The sequence below is a fragment of the Xyrauchen texanus genome, chromosome 13, assembly GCF_025860055.1.
Source record: "Xyrauchen texanus isolate HMW12.3.18 chromosome 13, RBS_HiC_50CHRs, whole genome shotgun sequence".
Lineage (NCBI taxonomy): Eukaryota > Metazoa > Chordata > Actinopteri > Cypriniformes > Catostomidae > Xyrauchen > Xyrauchen texanus.
Genome location: NC_068288.1, coordinates 22,295,432 through 22,317,251, shown reverse-complemented (window position 1 = coordinate 22,317,251; position 21,820 = coordinate 22,295,432). Strand labels below are relative to the sequence as shown.

The 21,820-nt window shown below is 41.3% G+C and overlaps 1 protein-coding gene across 2 annotated transcripts in view; it reads right to left on the bottom strand.

Moving 5' to 3' along the window:
• Positions 1-11,133: 11,133 nt before the first annotated feature.
• The window catches only part of cep63 (centrosomal protein 63), a 32,119-nt gene continuing 21,432 nt past the window's right edge, over positions 11,134-21,820 (bottom strand). Inside the window, exons 17-18 of one of the 2 annotated variants that reach the window (XR_007971905.1) lie at positions 14,192-14,301; positions 11,134-12,213 (exon numbers count right to left, since the gene is read on the bottom strand). The gene's annotated coding sequence lies outside the window, so the exon portion shown is untranslated. Of the gene's footprint in view, positions 12,214-14,122; positions 14,302-21,820 lie in introns of those variants that run through there. The other variant, XM_052141250.1, reaches the window with a different exon arrangement.

Below are 21,820 nucleotides of genomic sequence, written 5' to 3'. Positions count from 1 at the left end.
TCCCTTTGTCTTGCGTCAAGGACAGCTAATCACAAAATTGCTGTTGAAAATGTGTGGTTATGTCTATAGTCAAGTATTTGTAGCTCATCTGGCAGAGCATGATTGGCTTGCATGTAGCAGCAGCATTGTGGCATCGATTCCCAGGGAGAGCACTGAGTAAAAAATGCACATAAATATGGTAAATGGTCTGGTCTGCACTTATATAGCGCTTTTTTTTTAACCTTAGAGGTTACCAAAGCGCTATACACTGTGTCTCAATCACCTATTCACACACACATTCACACTCATACACTAATGGCGGCAGAGCTGCCATGCAAGGCGCTAGCCTGCCATTGGGAGCGACCTGGGGTACACTTCTCCATGTGGAGTTGTGTGGGCCACCTTGCGATTGGGAGCCGACCCGCTCTACCACCTGAGCCACAGCCGCCCCATGAAATTTGCTTTGGATAAAAGGTTAAATTGTGTTTACATGGTACCCCAAGGACTATTGTGGCATCATCCAATCAGGTGAGGCAGACACACTAACGGCTCTGGTTGCCATCAAAATGTTCTCCATCTCCTAAAAGTACTGAATAATTAGAATATTAAATATTGTAAACTTCTAAACTTAATTACTATATTTAAACATACTATTATTCATTTTATAAAATGCACTTTCGAATAATGAGTTATTGTTTATATTATTTAAGTTTTGATAGTAATAAACTTATATACTTCTAAATATTATAAAATGTGTATTATAAAATGAATTGTTCAGACTAACCACGTCTGTGGCCACACATTCCCTGTTAATGCAGAAAATGTATATGTTGCTTGGCAACCGCAAAATCCTAAAGTTAGAATAATAAATTATATTACTTGAGGGAAGAATTGTTTATTATGATTATTATTAATGATTACTTTAACTCTTGATTGCACATGCCTTTTATCATACTGCTGTTGCCACTGTTTTATAAAGCAAAAAGCCACTTGAGTCTGTGTGTTTCAGTGATTTTTCCTCGGGTAAGGGGTGTTCTTAGGCAAGACATGGAGAAAACTTCTTGTAGATTATTTATTTATTAAAAGGTCTTTTCATGTTATTTTTAAACTGTGACAGGTATCCAGGAATGCATTCAATTTAATAGTGGGGCCGAAACCCAGCAAATGCCACACACTTGCAATGACGTCTGCTCTTTGACCGCTTGTTTGAGCTCCAAATGTCTCACTGACAGTGGCCTTCAAAGGCAGGTTGCAATTTTCTTCTCTACTACAGAGAACACAATGAAAGCTTTGGCGGGTACATTAGAGTCCACACAAAGAATAAAGGACTGGTCTGTGACTCGAGCAGAGGACTAGAATACAAACCTGATATTTTCACAAAACACACAGACAAGCTATAATCACTGTTTCATATTATATTTATTAAACAGTGTCAGGAATTTCTTAATGCACCACATTAGAACATATTGAGGGATTGCATGGATTTAGGTTCTATTGCTTACCACACATTTTTTTATGCTATTGTAGTTACTGTGGAACAATGTAAAAACTGGGTTGGAAAAAGCTGTGTCAAAACCTGCCCTTACACCAAGCAGAGGGTCAGAAAATTCCATGATATCACTGTTGTGGAAAACTATTCCAATTTTCTGTGGACCCATTCCTTTATCTGTGGCACTCGGTAGATAAACAGCTCTTGTTTATACCATACACATGCTCTCTACACACACACTTAATGTGGACCAGATTCCAGTTTTTAGTTTTTGCTGATAACATTGAACCCTTATTGTTTGCTGTTTAGTAAACTTTTTGGCAATTTCATTTTTTTTTAAATGTTTGTGTTCTTATAAGGAGTATGCCAGTCAGTAATGCTGTCACTATATTACTATATTTACAGTGTTGTAAGTGAAGGACATGAAACATGAACATTTTCACAGAGTACAAATATATTACTTACTCTATTTGTGCCTGCAGTAAATGCTGGAATACGATTTCTGGTTGATTTTGCGGTTGTTTTATGTAAACAAAGCCTGAGGACCCCAGATGCCATGATCTCCTCAGCAGCAGATGCACCTGTCACACGAACACCATATGGCCTGTCTGAAAGAAGAGCATTAGACCCACTCTTCTAAAACCCCCCTGCTTCCTTTCAAACACAAATACACATTTACGGGGAAACACATCCTATCACTTTCTATAAAATTGCTGCATTTGTGAAAGCTCCTGAAAACTATGGAATGATATGAACAGACCACATATTCCATTTCACAAGAATAGCATTAAATGTCAACAAAACTAAAAAGCTAATTCAAATTAATATTTTGCCCCAAATTTTGTTCCAAACTTGTTTGACTTTCTTCCTTCCATGGAATACACAAGGAAATTTTGAAGAATGTACTGGTCTTTCTTGAAAGGGGACAGAATTTTAACAAAGGATGCTGGCACCATAAAAATAGTCATTATCTTGGCATGCTGTAGTCTTCGGAAGTAACACAATCTTTATGTAAGTAACAGACTGATATTTAATTTGCTATTCACTGAAAATCTTGACATCTGCCCAAGATTTCATTAGATTTCATAAGTAGTGATATCTAATTAGTGATTGTTTTTTTTTTCTTCAATAATAATAATAATTCCTTATATTTATATAGCTCTTTTCTAGGCACTCAAAGCACTTTACATAGTATAGGGGGAATCTCCTCAACAACCACCAGTGTGCAGCATCCACCTGGATGATGCAACGGCAGCCATAGTTTGCCAGTACGCTCACCACACACCAGCTACTGATGGAGAGGAGAGTAGAGTGATGTAGCAAATTCAGGGTTGGGGATTATTAGGAAGCCATGATAGATAAGGGCCAATGGGGCAAATTTGGCCAGGAAACCAGGGTTATACCCCTACTCTTTACGAGAAATGCCCTGGGATTTTTAATGACCACAGTCAGGACCTTGCTTTGAAGGAAGGTGCTTTTTTACAGTATAGTGTCCCCATCACTATCCTGGGGCATTAGGACCCACACAGACCACAGGGTGAGCACTCCCTGTTGGCCTCACTAATACCTCTTCTAATGCATTGCTTGATCTGGTTCACAAAACTGATTATCTGACTGATTCTTGAATTATTTACTGACTGAATGGTCCCACTTCCACCTGGTATAAAGATGCGTTTTCGTTAATCCGATCACAAGTGGTCTGTGCTAAGGTGGAAACAGGGTCCAAAACGTTTTTGTGATTGGATCACTGAAACCAAATATGGAGGTAGTCAAAAGCACATGTGACTGCATCGTATTTGAGGTGTAAACGCTAATCTGTCCTTGAAAGCGTCCAGAACATCAGCGAAGCACCACACCTCATCTGTCAATCAACCGCTGTGCTAAAACAAGAGTTTAGACTTTGTTGGGTAAAAAATACCACAGAATTCTGATTTGAAAGTTGTGTTTGTGCATAGAAAAAGATTTCAGATATTTTTATATTATTTTGCTGTTTATTATCATGTAGTAGCACACTGACATTATCCCTCGAAATCCAAACACAAGTGATCACAGGAGATGCATTTACGATGCATGGTAATACCAGGTGGAAATAGGAATGTGTCTCGGCTGACCACTTGTGATCTGATAACCGAAAATGCATCTTAAAACCAGATGGAAACAGGGCCAATGATCCAGTTGCAGCCGTTAACATCACTCTGGAAGGAAAAATTATTTGGAGGGAACAATATGTAGCTACTCGGAATATAGCGCACAAGTTGAATGTAATACTTTTATGACACTTAAGAATGATATTGTGCTTTTGCATCGTTTTTGAAGCTTGATGCCCATTAATTATAATTGCAAGGAAAGAAACAACCAGTAATTTGAAAGAGAAAAAGTAACAAGGGTTAGCAAACGATCACAGAATTGGTGAAATATTCCTTTAAGTGCACACATAGCACTTCTCCAGCACCAGACCTGATCAAAAACAAGCATTGGCTTCTTTTGATGGTGCAGAATTGCCCAACCCTATTTAAGCAAACGTCTGAGCCACTGTTCCAAACTCAACCCATTAATGTGTTTACCAACAGTCACCCCCATGTTTGAAAGCACTCTCTCCTGGCAGCACCTGTCCCCCTCAGAGCAACTTTATGAATAAGAGGTATTCTCTCACTTTCTCTCCGCATTCCATATGGCTATTATGTTGACAGCAGCTGTGAAACAGTCTGGGCTGGATAGCATTTCAGCTTCACATCAGGAGAGTCTTTCAGCCATCATAAGGGGTAATTGTTACAGAGGCCTTCCATACTGTGACCCTGCTCCATATATGAACTCAAACTATTTTAGTGCTCTTGTGGGTACAACAAAGTCTCAATCAGATTTTCTTTCTTTTAATTAAACTCGAGCTCAGAGTTATGGCCCATCAAAAGCTAAATTAAATAATGTTCTTTATTTTTCACTTAACCCAATGTCCATTTCAGAATACTATGCTTGACATTTTCTTCTTTATGTATATATTGATAACGATCAAAAAGGATCAGGTCACGCATATGCACACAAACCCTAAGAGCAGATGGCCTGAAAACCTCCCCCAACAGCACAGATAAAGTTGTCTCTCTAGGCCATTTTGACTCGAGATCCATGGGTTGTCTCATCAGCTATTGAAATTAGATGGATGCTTCTAAGCCTGAAGCCTAGTGACAAAACCAACACACATACAGAGACACACATATGGGTCAGGCAGTGAAGAGTAGAATGGAATGGACAGGGTTGGCCTGTATATCTCACTGCCCAGCTGCTGAGAGGAATCTCACAGTATTGTTGAAGCATAATTGTTGAGGCGCCTTCTGTTTTGTTCTTTGTCTGTGTATGGTGCCTGAGGAAGTCCTTCTGATAATTTGGCTTCAAAGGCAGTTTCTTTAAAATGCTGCTTATCAAAAAGTGAAACATTAATATGTAGTCTTTATTTCAACATGTACATGTTTTCTGTGACTGATATCTATTATGATATCAATAAGTATACATTTGTATCACACAATGCACATACAATGACTACGCTTACATGGACACCAGAATGGTGCAAGAAGGCTGGTTATTGCGGAAACAACATTGCCATTTACATGCACTGTACAATCAGCGTCCTCTTTACTCCTGTATTCATACAGCTTAGTCAGTGAGCAACTTTCTCCACAGCCGGGTAATTTTCCCACAATGCTTGTGTTAATAACAAACATGGGATCCAAAGGAAGACTTAGCTATTTTATTCTCTGTTTCTTCGATTTATTTCCAGATATTACAGAATTGATGTTGTGTGTTTCCTTCATTTTCTATCATGACTTGAAGCAGAATTGCATAGTGGGGTTTCCCTCTTATGTAAAACTATGAGATTTCCCTAATGCTCGAACGCATATGCGAACATGAGGAATAGTCAATATTTTTCATTGTGTTGTACAATTGGGTATAAATCATAGTGCATGCAATTTTACCACTGTGCTCCCAAAAATGTAGAATTATTTCTGCTGTGTTGACATGTTGTTGGGCTCTATCCTATGACGTTTGTTATCTGGTCTGCTCCATGCACACGCACTCTTCAACCACCCATCAGAACATCGCTTATGCATTTACATGGCCACAAGCCGCGTTCTCTGAGAGAAACCTAGGTGTGTTAAACTGCTTTCTATTAATCCCTTAAATGGCATAAGGAAATCAGCGTTCTTGTTTACATGACGTTTCAGAACACCACTTTCTGCTAAAACCCTGGAACAAACCATTTTCTTAAGTGCATGTAAACGTGGTCAGTGACAGCGATGTAGAATCCATAGAGGTCAAGAATAGATATTTTTTTCAAGTGTACTTGTCTTTAATGCAAAAGCAAAACCATGAGGGAAAAACTCTTTTTGGATTGTTTTCGATATGGATGTTGATATGAATTTAAAAAAATTAATAATTCAAATAATTTTTCTCTGATTAATACATAGCCTACAGTGTCATTAAATAATTAATAGCACTTTAAATTACAATGCTGTATATTTATCGACTGCACTGTTTTTACATTGTTATTATGTATCGCTTTACAATAAGGCTGTGTATGGTACCATAGTTAACACAATTGTTAACATGAACTATACATTTGCAGCATTTATTATTCTTAGTCAATGCAACATTTTGCATATACTATACATTTTTAACATGAAAAGTTGTATATGTTTTTTTTAATCCCCTTTTCTCCCAATTTGGAATGTCCAATTCCCACTACTTAGTGGGTCCTCGTGGTGGTGTGGTTACGCACCACAATCCCAGTGGCGGAGGACAAGTCTCGGCTGCCTCCGCTTCTGAGACCGTCAATCCGCACATCTTATCATGTCGTTGTGTATGATATTACGGAGACTCAAAGCATGGGAGGCTCATGCTACTCTCTGCGATCCATCACATGCCCCATTGAGAGCAAGAACCCCTAATCATGACCACAAGGAGGTTACCCTATGTGACTCTACCCTCCCTAGCAACCGGGCCAATTTGGTTGCTTATGAGACCTGGCTGGAGTCACTCAGCACACCCTGGATTCAAACTCGCAACTCCAGAGGTGGTAGTCAGTATCAATACTCGCTGAGCTACTCAGGCCCCCCAAAAGTTGTATATGTTAACAATAGTTAATGAATTATTTACTTTGCTCACAATGAACTATAAAATACTTAAATATTGAAATTTAAAAGATTAATAGCTGTGTAAAATAGTTAATAGTTGGTTCATGATACATAATGCATTAACTAATGTTAACATACAAAACCTTATAGTAAAATGTAAAGGGGTTTAGAAATAGACCAAAAGCCTCCTTATGTGTTCTAATACATGGCTTAGATCAGTTTATTAAACTATGTTCTTACTAAACATATGCAGCAATATCTATTACCTTATTTTTCTTATGTGTGTGTGGCTATTGCCATGCTCTACTGGTTAAACTTTAGGCACTGGTGCAAAAGAAAGAATGTTTGGTATTGCCTGCCAATCAATGTCCCCAGTTTGTATGTTGTACAAGCGTTAGTTTGTTGAATTAGGGTAGGAGGGCAAGGGGAATGGACTCTGGATCCCCTTAGCTGCCCCCAGCTCTGTCCTGCCTGTCTGCATGTCTGTTTCTGGCACTCTGCTTCCATTGTCAGCCACTTCCTGATGGGAGGTGCTTCGAAAGAGAGAGCTCAGTCAACTGCAAAGAAATGCGAGGAGAAATTACTGGTATTTCCTGAGATTTTAGAACACAATTCCAGCTATTTTCCAGTCAGGCATCTGGGGCGAGTGCCTCCGACAATATACACACATTTAGCACACACCACACACAGCTTTATCCCTGAAACTGATGTATATTAAATATATACATTACTGTGCAAACGTTTTATGCACTTGTGAAAAATGTTGCATATTGAGGATGTCTTCACCATTAATGACCTAAATAGTTTTCATTTATCAATTAACATTATACAAAGTCCAGTAAACATAAAAAAGATAAATCAATATTCGGTGTAACCACCTTTGCCTTTAAAATGGCACCAAATCTCCTAGGTACATCTGGACACAGTTTTTCTTGGTTGTTGGCTGATAGGATGTACCAAGCTTCTTAGAGAAATTGCCACAGTTCTTCTATCTATTTTGGCTGTCATGCTTGATGTTCATTTGGGGACTTTGTGGGGGCCATGACATCTGTTGCAGGGCTCCCTGTTCTTCTATTCTAATCTTTACTATTTGCAAAATTAATGTTTGGGAGTCTAACATTTATATTTCCAATTGACACTCTAAAGCTGAAGATATAAATAACCATCTTAAGACAAATTCTTTTATGAAACGTCTTTTGACTTTTGCACAGTACTGTATTTCGATCCACCTATTCACCATTACCAATTATATACCTTCAGAAGACTCCGAATATGATGCAAGAACCACATGGACTAATTTTATGATACATTTGGGTCCTTTTGTAAGCTAAAAGTGAATCACTATCAACTGCCATTGTATTGAAAAGTTTAACTGGATATTAGATAGAATGTCATACAGGTTTGGAACGAAATGAGAGTGAGTAAATTAAGAAAGAATGTTAATTTTTAGGTGAACTATTCCTTTAAGTGTGATTCATGCTACGTCAGTGTGTTGTATAACATCTTTGAGTATTTGGATTGCAGAATCCAAGTCATCCAATATCATTCCATAGTGACACTAGTGCAAATATGGCAATAAAGTCTTGACATACTTATACCCATCTCGGGGTAACATGAGACCCTTTTAAACACCATCCTTCAATTCCTTCCATTAGAACCATACCACAAAATTTGGAGAACGAAAGCAAGCTCAGCGTTTAACATTAAAGAGTGTAACTACTATTTTACTGGGAAAGAGGAAATGTGGCTCCATACCCAGAGGCTGTGTTAAACTAGCCCAGCTGAAACCACATAAAGCCAAAAGGGGAATAGGAGAAGGAGCGTAATGGCCCCTTACAGCAGCCATGGCAGGACTTCACCAGGCCTTCACTTCAATTCACTCAGATACCTGAGACCACAGCTCACTCAACTGCCATTCAGAACAATGTGCCAGCACACATACAAAGAGAAAGGGAGGAAAAGTGTGGGAAAGAAAGAGGAGAGTCGGAATTAGAAAGTCACATTCATTCCAGATTGCTGAAGGGCTTTCATCTGAATACAGAGGAAGTCCATATTGCAACAAATAACAAAACATCTCTCCAAATTTTCTAGAATCTTACTCAGACATTACAGTTCTTTGTTCAAATATCCAATATACTGTATATTATAATATATAGACATATGGGTAGCCTAACTGACTTGAAATAAATTGACGTGTCCTAGAGTGTGACATGCAAATCTCTTTCTAAAACATTTTGACAATCAGTTAACGGCATGTTGCTAATTCTTTAATTACTATAATTAAGTACTTTTTCTCACAGCACAGGACCAATTAAAATGAACTAAAATGTTGTAAAAAAATTGTGAAATGGTGCCAAGGAAATAAATTATAGGGTATAATGGGGCTAAAGGCTCCCTGGGGTAAAAGGCTCCTTTGATTATATTTTCTCCCATAATAGTATCACTTGTACTATCCTAAACACCTGCTTGTGACTATACACTGGAAAATGTTCCTGCTCCATGAGATCATTGCTTGTAATGTCTAAAGGTTGATATTGAGGCCATTTTATCTACTATTTAATCATTTATTAAAATATTAGTAAATTATTGTACATTTATGTAGCTAATGAATATCCTGAAATTATCACATTTATTTTGAGACAAATTACATATTTATTATTTTCAATTTTGTTCAAGGTGATATATATATATATATATATATATATATATATATATATATATATATATATATATATATATATATATTCCATAACTGTAAAAAAAAAATAAAAAAAATAAAATTGGGTCTCACATTGACTGATTAATTCACAATGGAGATTCGTCTTTTTTATTATTATAGAAAACTTGAGATGTAATGAAATGAACAAGAAATTATGCCCCCTTAGATAATACTTATTCAAAATAAGTATTATCTTAATTTGTTACTAAAAAATGCATATTGCTGTCTTTAAAGTATTTGCATAAGTTGACAAATTGTGCCCTATAACTATTTCCCCAGTATCTACACTATATCAATATAAACCCTTTTACCACAAGTGAGGGAGCCTTTTACCCCAGGTGTGAGTTTTTATTATTATTTTTTATACATTTTATTTAAAGCAACCTTCTGTTGTTATTTTTTATTTCTTTAATCGTGATACACTTTGGGAGTAGAAAAAAAGCTAATTTTCCTTAAGGTGTGTCTTTAGCCCCATTGTATTCAGCTTATATACTCTCTTTAAAGTATCTAATTGTATCCAGTGGGTTATGAAGAAACAACACAGCATACAAAAATATATTTTGGGATTTTATCCAGACTGCTGTCTCAGAAAAAGAACTGTGATCAATGGGGCCATATTGTATTAAAAAAAAGAAAAAGAAGAAGAAGAAAGAAAATATAAAACTGTGTCTTTGTGCTTATTTGAAAATTAAAATAATAACTTTTTTATCACAGTCCAAGAGTTTTCAGAAAAATTGTAACTTGGTAAATTGTAAAGTTTCAGCCAGGAACACTGTCCAAATTAACTTGGGAAAAATGACTATGAAATCCAATATAATTAATTTCCGTAAAGTGAAAAAAGATCAAATTAAATGCACCAAAATTAAATACATGCAAATAAAAGATGGTAATAAAATACGGTAATGAAATACGGTAGAGGCCAGTCCTCGCATATGCACAAAACTTGGTCAAACATCAAACATACAATCCATGTATATCCCAAGAATTCTCAACCGATGAACAAAACTGGGAGCTCTCTTGTACAATACATGCTCTCACTTTTCTAACCAGCACACATGTACAACACAAGAGAGTACCAGAAAGCAGATGTCAAAAAACTCTTAAAGGGGCCATGTCCAATTCATTATGAGACTTAAATGTAATGAATTTTCTCCACTTGGCTTCATAAGTATATCGTTTTCTAATATATACTTAAATCATTCATTAATATTTAAACCTAAAATCTTGGACACATTATTCATCGACTGCACTCATGATTACACCTGGGTGTGAGGCGATTGTCTGTGTTCCACGACAGCTATAAGATATAACGGGTGAGGTATGGCTGTCGGTACAGTTTCTGGTAACCCCTAGGGAGTTTGTGCCCTACGCAGACTGCATAAAATCCATATAGGGAGTGGCGACCCTGATTCCAAAGAATTCTTTGTATGCCTAAATATAATGGAATCATTCTTGCCAACATGAAGGTGTCTAAATGCAACTCCCACTGTCTGGACCACATTCATCCAAACCTGAATTTCCACATTCTTGTCTTGGCAAATATCTGTTGCTCTTCAGCTTTGGCTCATAGTCTGTACACTGAGACATGAGTGGAGCTGACATTGCCCAGGATAGTCTTTGTCAGTTTTTGTGTGTTTGTGTCTGTGTAAGCATGACAGAATAAAAGAGGAGAGAATAAGAGAAAGAGAAAATAGAAATTAAGCAGAGAAAATGGAAGACAATCGAGAAAGACAGATAGAAAGAATGAGGGCATTCACCACATTTAAAAAGTGACAAACTTTCAGACTATGAGTAAATCATCACACTCTATTTTTTGCTTTATGGTGACTATTTCTGTACATTCCCGAGTATTCCAGTGATGCATCACAGAGGCTAAAGAGGAAAGCGTCTACCTTTAGACAAGAAGACTACTTGTTTACTACCCTTCTGCTCCAGGGCACGCAGCATGCAGTAAATTTGTAAGGAGTCTTTACATGACCAACATTCCTTTTTTGACACAAGTGAACTCACTGACACACACACACACACACACACACACACAGTTGTGTTTCCATGTTTTATGGGGACTTTCCATAGACATAATGGTTTTTATACTGTACAAACTTTATATTCTATCCCCTAAACCTAACCCTACCCCTAAACCTAACCCTCACAGAAAACTTTCTGCATTTTTACATTTTCAAAAAACATAAATTAGTATGATTTATAAGCTGTTTTCCTCATGGGGACCGACAAAATGTCCCCACAAGGTCAAAAATTTCGGGTTTTACTATCCTTATGGGGACATTTGGTCCCCACAAAGTGATAAATACACGCTCACACACACACACACACACACACACACACACACACACACACACACACACACACACACACACACACACACACACACACACACACACACTAATTAATTAATATATAATTAAATTGCATAATCATAATACATTTTAAGTGAACAGAATCTTCTCTATAAAGTATCTAACTTTCAGCCTTTTTAAGTTCATTTAGCAACTGCTGCCATACAGTATAGTCGAGCCAAATTAGATAAAATAGAAAATAAATATGATGGAGTACGCTGCCTGGCAAAAAAAAAAAAAAGTTGCATACTCTAATTTTTCATTGAACCACTTTTAGCTTTGATTACGCTGAGCATTCGTCGTGGCATTGTTTCGATGACATTATGCAACGTCACAACATTAATTTCCATCCAGAGTTGCATTTGGCTGAGATCTTGTATTGACGATGGGAGAGTCGAACCCACACATCCCAAAGACTTTCAATCGGGTTAAGGTCAGGACTCTGTGGTGGCCAAATCATGTGTGAAAATGATTCCTCATGGTCCCTGAACCACTCTTTCACAATTTGAGCATGATGCATCTTGGCATTGTCGTCCTGATATTTGCCTGTGTCGTCAGAGAAGAAAAAAATCCATTAATGGGATAACAGTACATTTAGGTTGTCAGCTGACTTAATTTTATTGCTGCATAATGTTGCTGAGCCTAGACCTGACCAACTGAAGCAATCCCAGATCATAACACTGCCTTAAATCCAAATGGTGACTTTTTTAGGAAATGATGGGGAACAATTAAGGTAATAGGTAAAAAAAAAAAAAGGTACAAATAAAAATATAAAGAAAAAAATAGAAGGGAAATATTTAATAAAATAAAATACATATCTGGCCACAATCAAAGAAAACACATTTTCAAATAGTCAATAGAGCATTACCAGAATGGACAATCATATTAATAAAAAATATTGATTGAAGACAAATGATTTGGATTTTTTAGTTTCATTATTGTAATGTTTTGGTACTGTTTGGGAGTCTTTCCAATAAAATGTCTCTTTTTATGAAGAGTCTGTGACCCACATAGCCATAGGTTACAGCCTGAGAAAACACTTGAGCCAACTGAACAAACATCTTACCATTGGCCACAGGAATGCTCTGAGTGACCCAACTCACCACGCTGCCAGTGTAACCAGAGATGACAAATAGAGAGACAGTGCAGATGGGCGGTCAATGGAATTAAGAAATCCTCAAACCAATACTCACACACATGCATATATATATATATATATATATATATATATATATATATATATATATATATATATATATATATATATATACATTGATATTCAAAATGCTAGTAAGGCATGAGGACTCATAGTTGGGTAGGACTTGTGACATCCTCCTATTGTATGGATGCATGTGTGAATGTTTGTGCTTGCTTGTGTGTGTGTGTGTGCAGTGCTGGTAGAAACAGATTACATGTAATCTGTATTATGTAATCAGATTACAAAAATCAAGTGTAATTGGATTAAAATACATTTTAAAATACTCATATTCTGATTACAGTTAATTTTTATAGATTACATGATTACATATAATCAAGGCAATGACAGTAAATTGTTAATAATTTATTGATCATTCTAATCAATCTTTTTTCAATCTTTTTACATTTTTCATTCTAAATCAACACAACACCGATATACATTCAGTAGGTCTTCGAGTGTTTTTGGAAGAGAGGGGAAGGGGGAGGGGTTTTGTGTATTGCATTCAGAACTAATACTAATACTTGCTACTAGCCAGTCAGGTGAAGATGGCGTGGTCTACCTCTGCATTTAACCACTGGATCTATAGAGATAATTTTATTTTTAAGAATGAAATTATGCCAATGGTGTGCAAATCACAGATTTAATTTAATTACTTCAATGGATCTAGTAGATGCCAACTCTAAGGGTCCTGTCCACAAGGTACACAATAGTTCAACTGCAAAAAGTGCAGCAATATGGAACAAAGCCTGTCGCTCTATTGTTGCTGCTGATGCAGTTGGGTCCGCTGCATGAAACGTCAAATAAAACTTGACACAATTGTGTGACTCAGTGGAACTCTGCTGTTTTAAAATATTCTGCTCTTTTAGAATATTCTTGCTGTTCAAAAGATGATATCTTGAACCTCAGCTTTGGAAATGGTGATGGACCATCAGTAAGCAGTAAGAGTTAAAAGTGTTTCAGTGCTTTTAGATGAAAGCTTTGTCTGAGCAATATTGCTGTTTTATGTCTCAGTGTTTTGAATTATAAACTTTGGCCATGCTGTCATTGCTGTTAAGTTTAATGTTTATTTCATTTATGTAATGTTTAATGCACTTTTTGAAAATGTCTTAAGGAAATTATTCTACTCAAATGCATGTGACATAATAAACAATTATTATTTTGAAAGTAATCCAAAAGTAATCTATGAGATTTTATTACTGATTGCATTTTTTGCCATGTAATTTGTAATCAGTACCTGATCACAATTCACAAGTAATCCACTCAGCACTATGTGTGTGTGTGCGTGCATGCTTGCGTTGATCAGTTAGGGAGGAAGGAAAATTTGACCTGCAGATAGCCCTCATCAGGCGTGCAATGGAGCAACTGATGTCATGCATAGACATGAGCTTTCTCAGGACATGGATGAGAGCAGGAGAGATAAGACTGACCCCTTGCACCTGAGAGCGAGAGAGAGAGAGAGACATGAGGGATAGTAAGTGATCTGCCTCGAGTCTGTGTCTCCATAAAAGAACAAGACAACATTGTAGAAAGGCCTGAAATATGATGAAAAACATCAACTCTCTGTCAACTCAGAGGAATGTGCTATCCCCCACTCACATTTTACAATAAAAGTTCTCTGAATTTACAAAAATGTGAATGGTATGTGGTTACAACACGGCATGCAAAACACTGCATAAATTCAAAAGACCCCATCTGGTGAAGCAATATAAAAGATCAGACAAGACTGTATAAAAAAAAGAATCTGATTGCCCATTAACTCTGTAGGGGTTCACAGGCTTTGCTCCATGCCTGTGAGCACACATTAACATTTTCACTCCTATTGAATGGCCTCCTGCTGTAGTGCTGGATTCCACGAATGCCTGTGTTTCTCCCTGCGAACCCACAGAGGCAGTGTGCCATCATTTCCTGCTTTTAGATGGATGAGATAAGAGTGTGTCTGTGACCCCCCTTATGGGCTCTCTCCTTCAGTGACCCCTGATCTCTTGGCCATCGTAACAATGTAATTAATGAGGAACATCGACTCAGGCCTAAAGGTAGATTTTCCCTGCCTGGTTCAAGGCAATAATAGCAACATTCTTGCATTTCTTATCCATAAGTAGGCCCACACAGAGGGTCTGTTCCAAAACTTAGTGAGCTGCCTTGCTGTCTCCTACCTACATAGGCAGCTGTGCTCTATGGCAGCATCCTAAATGAAAAGGAGCCTCAGAGAGCTGTGTCACCAGCACACAGGAGAACCTACTCACAACTAATTACAATACAGGTGACATGAGAGGAATGAAGTGAGACCCTAATGAGCATAAATACGCATTTCTATCATACTAAACCATTTTTATTAATACTTTTCAGTATTGAATGGATTATAAATATTTTTGTCCTTGTCCATCCAATATAAATATTTTGCTTTGTCCATCATCTTGGATTTGTATTTCCACCAAGCACATCAAGGTGCATTCTGGGATTGCCTACCCAAGAAGGATTCATACGATGATACCTTAGAATTTGGGTGAAACAAGATATCTTAGGAGGCAGTATATAAATAAGATACCCACCTTTTCGAACAGTCTGCTGCCTCCAGAGAAAGCTCACTAGGTTTTGGAAGACAGAGTATATGCGCACATGCATTTTTCACATTTTCTGCACTGATTACAGGGAGAAATCTTTGGAATTCTGTGGAATGGATGAAATAATGGTCAAATGTGTTAAAGAGAGCTGAATACTATACACATACTTCCCACTGAAGGCAAAATCAAAGTTCATGTATGAATACACAAAGGGCAGGGGGTGTATGACAATTTGTGAGAAATGTTTTTCCAATTCTACAGTGTCCTGAACTGCAATCAATCAGTTTAAATGAAATTAAGTTATGTGAAGCATTTAGCAAACACATAGCACAATGTACAAGCATGAGGAAGCAGGGTCACACCAAGAATAAAGTGGGACTTCCTTTTCTACTCCAGACAAATGGGTGTTCCAATTTCTCCCACTCATTTTAAAACAAGTGGTTGGTCTCAGATTCTCTGGCAGATTCCCTTGCCCTGCACATCAATAAAAGAAGACTTTTTAAATTTTTAACTGATAACTATGCAATAATATTTATGATTCCCCTTCTGTCCCTCACTCGACGTTGTGTCGATTGTAGTGACACAAGGGGTCTCTTCTGAGAGCCTCGCATACACCTGAACTTGAGAAAAGGCCAATGTCAAGTTGGCAGACAGAATTTGCATGCCCCGCCCCCGGATATACAGGTATAAAGGGGAACAGGGGAGACAGATTTTTTTCTTCGGAGCCGAAGAAAAAAGCCCTCCGTGTCTCTCCTTCTTCCCACGGGATTGAGGACGACCCGGCAGGGCGATGGAGGCGATTTGGAGATGGCAGCGTGCTCAGTTTCACTGGGCACAATCCCACGAACCACCCGCCCCCCGGCATGCTCGTTTGCTTCACGGCCAGTTTGCCTCACCCCTAGAGCCAGGTCTGGATGATGACATCGCCGCTGCATCAGAGAGCATTCAAGCGTCTGACGCTGAAGACCTGACCGGACTCCCATCCTCGGGCCAGACCGCCCAGTCAGAGTCTGACATGCAGATGGTCAACATGATTTCCTGGGCCACTGTGAGCGTTGGGTTGGACTGGAACCCTCTGTCCTCCCCCCAACCCTTGTGGCTTGATGATTGGTACCTCGGCACCGGGCACCACACTCAGCCACCCCCCCCCCAGTACCTTTCTTCCCGGAAGTGCATGACGAGCTGACAAGTTCATGGAGGGCACTTTTACTGCCCGGAACCGACCTCCTTGCTCATCCGCTCTCGCTACACTAGACAGCGGGGCAGTCCACGAGTACACAGAGGTCCCTCAGGTGGACAGGGCGGTTGCGATCCACCTGTGTCACGAGAACGCTGCCACCTGGCGGGACTGCCAAGTACGCCCCTCCAAGGCCTGTAGGACAACGTTGTTGCTGACTGCAAAAGCCTACAGCACCACTGGACAGGCCACCTCCACCTTGCATGCCATAGCCCTCCTGCAGGTACACCAAGCCAGGCACAGGCCAGAAATGCACCTATGTAGTCCCGATCCCGACGTGCTGCAGGAACTGTGCTCTGCCACCGACCTCACTCTCAAGGCTACGAAGGTCACAGCGCAAGCACTCGGGCGGGCGATGGCATCACTCATGGTCCAGGAACCACCTGTGGCTGAACTTGGTTGAGATGTGTAACGTTGACAAAGCCCGCTTTCTCAACACCCCCGTCTCCCAGTTCGGTCTCTTTGGCGACACCGTCGACGACTACGCCCAGCAGTATTCAGCAGGGCAACTCTCACATCATACCGCGCCGTCACAGCGCAGGCCGCCCCACCGTCTGCTTGCAGTGGGTGTCCCCCTGCAAAGAAACCACCGGCAGCATCAAAGGAATCCACCCACATGTATAATAATGTAAATAATAATAATAATAATAATAATAATTATGTGAGATTACAATAGTGTTGCTTTGCAAGCACCACTAATTAGATTGTTCTTTTGGGAAATCGATGTCCGTAGATCATCAAAATTCAAAAGGAAACAATGAAGGTTTGAATTCGAGCACTGGCATCCCCTGCCTGCCTTTGACATACAGTATGTGTATGCAAAACAACCCAAAACACTTCTCTTTGAAATATAATAAAGTTTATTGATACAGTAATATCAATTAATAATGCAATGCAGTCAATAAACTTCCGACATACAACTACAAACTAAACAGTGACGTGATTAGATATGGTAACCAAAATAAGCCTATAACACATGAGAGGATGGTATGTGTGTGTGTGTGTGTGTGTGTGTGTTGTTGATGGAAGGTGACTGCTTCCAACTGGCCAGTAGCTTCCTTCACACGTCTGACTCCAAAGAGGCCAATCTTGACACAGCTGGTATCAGTCATCGGCAAGTCCACTCAGCTCCACATCCTCCTGTACCACATCACTCCATCTCTTCTCCAGCCCGTGCCGCGCCGCTTAGCCCCCTCTATCCGGCCGAACAAAAGCTGTTTAGGCATGCGATGGCCGGGAATGCAGGCTACATGACCCAGCCAACGCAACCTTGCCTGCCGGAGGAGTTCACCGATGGGACTTTGTCCACAACTTTCAAGGATTTGTGAGCTCCTCACACAATCCAGCCTATTTAAACCCAGGATGGATCTTAGGCAGGCCAGCCTAAATGTTTCTAACCGGCGAAGAATACCTGAAGCTTTGCGCAGAGTGACAAACCGGGTAGCTTCCACACAGCGTTACGCAACCGATGAAAAGATAATGCCGCTCGACTGATTCGGAGTGAGACCTCTGCTGTCAAACCGGAGCTGGTCATAAGCACACTGCCAAGGAATGGAAAACACTCCACTCTCTCCACAACAGCCCCATCACCAATTGGGAGCTGTGGGGGTGGAGTGTCCGATGGTACATAATACTCAGGCAGGTGCTTAGTTTTGGTTGGGCTGATGGTAAGGCCTCATCTCTTAGTGGTAAGCTCCAGGTTCACTGGGGGAGGGGAGAGGAGCGACGCTCACAACAACGAGCAGAGCGCCGGGTGGCTAAAGCACAGCAAGTTGGCACAGTAGGGGGCACAGGTGGTGCATCAGCCAGTCATCTCAGTCAGTCGAACGGATAATGCCCGTTACTTCCTTGTGCAACAAGGCAACAACTGAGAGCAGTGATGACTGCGTCTATGCACGGCGAGCAAAGTCACTGGAAGCAAGGTACAGAGCGAATTTCAAGGTATTTCTACTATCTAATGACAACATAGTTGAGGTGCGTTCTGTTGAGTGCCTCATCCAATAGGAGTTGAGAGATTGATCCCTTGGAATTTCACACAGTTGTAAAGTGAGCAAGGCTTCTTGGAATTTGTAGTCGGTTTTGTACTCCCTTTGTTTGATTTTGGCGTGGTTTTTATCAGTAAGATTTATGACTTTGTTTTTGTGGCCTCAGTCAGGCTTTACGACTGTGTTAGGCCGGCCTTTGTCTTGTATCTGAATACATGAGGCCCGACACGAGCGCGCAGTCAGTGTTCGCGTGCTTCGCTCGCGTCAAGCCAGGCACAGCAGTTCCTCTCAAACAGTTCCAGAGGCCCCTGGGGCATATGGCATCCTCGGCCATGTCACTCCTTTGGAGTCAGCCGCAACTCAGGTCACTGCTCGCCACTCATATCCCTGGCAACCGCAACACAACAGATGACGCGCTGTCACAACAGGTCTCGCTCAGTGGAGAGTGGAGGCTCCGACCCCAGGTGGTCCAGCTGATTTGGGGCCACTTCGGCAGGGCACAGATAGATCTCTTTGTCTCCCAAGACAACTCCCACTGCCCGCTCTGGTACTCCCTAATGGAGGCCCCTCTCAGCACAGACGCGCTGGCACACAGCTGGCCCCCGGGGGCTGCGTAAGTACGCATTTCCCCCAGTGAGCCTTCTTGCACTGGTGCTGTGCAAGGTCAGGGAGGATGAGGAACAGGTCACCTTGGTGGCTACTTATTAGTCCACCCGGACCTGGTTCTCGAATCTCATGCTCCTCGTGACAGCACCTCCCTGGCAAATTCCCCTGAGGAAGGACCTTCTTTCTCAGGGACGGGTCACCCTCTGACACCTGCGCCCAGACCTCTGTAATCTCCACGTCTGACCCCTGGATGGGACGTGGAAGACTTAAGCGGTCTATCACCTGCAGTCGTAGACACGATCAACCAAGCCAGAACTCCCTCTACCAGGCAGCTTTACGCCCTCAAGTGGCGTCTGTTTGAAAATTGGTGTACTTCCAGGTCTGAAGACCCGCATAGATGCACAGTTCAGTCAGTTTTTGAATTCCTGCAGGAGAGGCTGGAAGGGAGGCTGTCCCCCTCCACCTTGAAGGTGTATGTCTCTGCTATCGCAGCCCACCACAATGCTGTAGACGGCAAGTCCTTTTGTAAGCACGACTTGATTATCAGGTTCCTTAGAGGTGCCCGGAGGTTGAACCCTTCCCGGCCAAGCCTGTTCCCATCCTGGGATCTCTCAGCGGTCCTCTCAGTCCTTCAGAGACCCCCCTTCGAGCTGCTTGATTCAGACGAGCTCAAAGCCCTCTCCTTGAAGACAGCCCTCCTGATCACGCTCACTTCCATCAAGAGGGTTGGGACCTGCAAACGTTCTCTGTCAGCGACGCTTGCCTGGAGTTCGGTCCGGCAGATGCTTACGTCATCCTAAGATGTAAGACCGGGCTACGTGCCCAAGGTTCCTACAACCCCCTTCAGGGACCAGGTCGTGAACCTGCAAGCACTGCCCCGGGAGGAGGCAAACCCAGCCTCTTCGTTGCTGTGTCCGGTACGTGCTTTGCGTATCTACATGGACCGCACGTAGGGCTTTAGATGCTCTGAGCAGCTCTTTGTCTGCTTTGGCGGATGGCGGAAAGGGAACACCATCTCCAAACAGAGGTTAGCTCATTGGGTTGTTGACGCTATTTTCCTAGCCTATCACACCCCCTTGCGGGTTCGAGCACACTCTATGAGAAGTGTGGCATCCTTGTGTGCACTGGCCCACAGTACATCCTTAGCAGACATCTGCAGAGCGGCGGGCTGGGCAACACCCGACACCTTTGCTAGGTTCTACAACCTCAGGGTTGAGTCGGTCTCGTCCCGTGTTTTGTCAGGTCCGAGCCGGTAGAACTCTGTAATATCACCTTGCTTCCTTCACCAAGCTGATCCAGTGCGCCCTCTCTCCCAGGTTAGCCAGTAAGCTCTCGCTTCCTGGACGATCTTCCTCCCTAGCCCTCTGGCTGCAGATTCAGCGGAGGAATTCACCATCAGACCCACCACGAGTCGAGTGCTCTGGGCTTGGGCTCAACAGGCATAGTCCCGCTTCAGGAAACTCCCTGTGATGTATTTTCCATGGTACGGTCCCCCTGCTGGCAGGAACCGCATCTCCCTTGGGCAGTCTCTGCTGCCCCCCGGTCGCCGTGTCTGTAGCAACTCCTCCCTTGTAAGGCAGGATCTACCACCGCACCATGTCAATGGGTGGCTTGACAACCCCTGTGTGTATTGGCCACGAGTTACCTCCCACTAGTCTGGTCAGGTCATGGCCTCCGCAGGGCCTTTTCCCCCTGAAAGAATAGGAACGGGAAAGGACGCCTTCCCTGATGTATCAATAATGTTAAGATAGCCCCAGCCGCTTTTTAACTCCATGACGAGAAACATAGAGAGAGAGAGAAAAAGCCATGGCTGGCTGGCTCCCATACAAGTCATGTCGCCTGTTCCCGTATGGGTACTGGGAACCTAAAAGTGGAACCTATATGACACCATTCATTGGGGGTGTTGGGGAGGGTTACGTGCAGCCGACCCAGCTGCTTCTAGGATGCAGCAGCCTGCTTGCACCTGGTTCGGCAGTCACGTAACACGGGTAGTGCATGGCGTTTTGAAGTGGGACCCCGTGTGTTGCTACAATCGACACAATGTTGAGTGAGTGACAGAAGGGGAATGTCATGGTTACTGTAGTAACCTCCTTTCCCCGATGGAAGGAACGAGACATTGTGTTCCCCTTGCCACGTCACTATCCCTACTACTGTAATGCGCCGTAACCGTATTCTCGGCTCCTCAGTGAAAACCTTTCTAACATTCGCTCCCACGCTCCCCTTTATACTCGTATGTCCGGGGGCGGGGCATGAAAATTCTGTCTGCCAACTTGACATTGGCCTTTTCTCACCAGAAGAGATTGTGTCACTACAATCGACACAACGTCTCATTCCTTCCATTGGGGAACGGAGGTTACAACAGTAACCATGACGTTTTTTTGTTCACTCTAAGGAGCATGCTAACAACACTCTTCCTTATGCAAAAAAATTAAAATAATAATAATTCTGCATTGAGAATTGCAGCTGCATGAATTGCTGTCAATTGACCACTTACCAAGGATGACTGCAATTAAATATTACTGGCCAAAATTGCTGCTCATTGATTCAGTCTCCTTTTACAGTGATA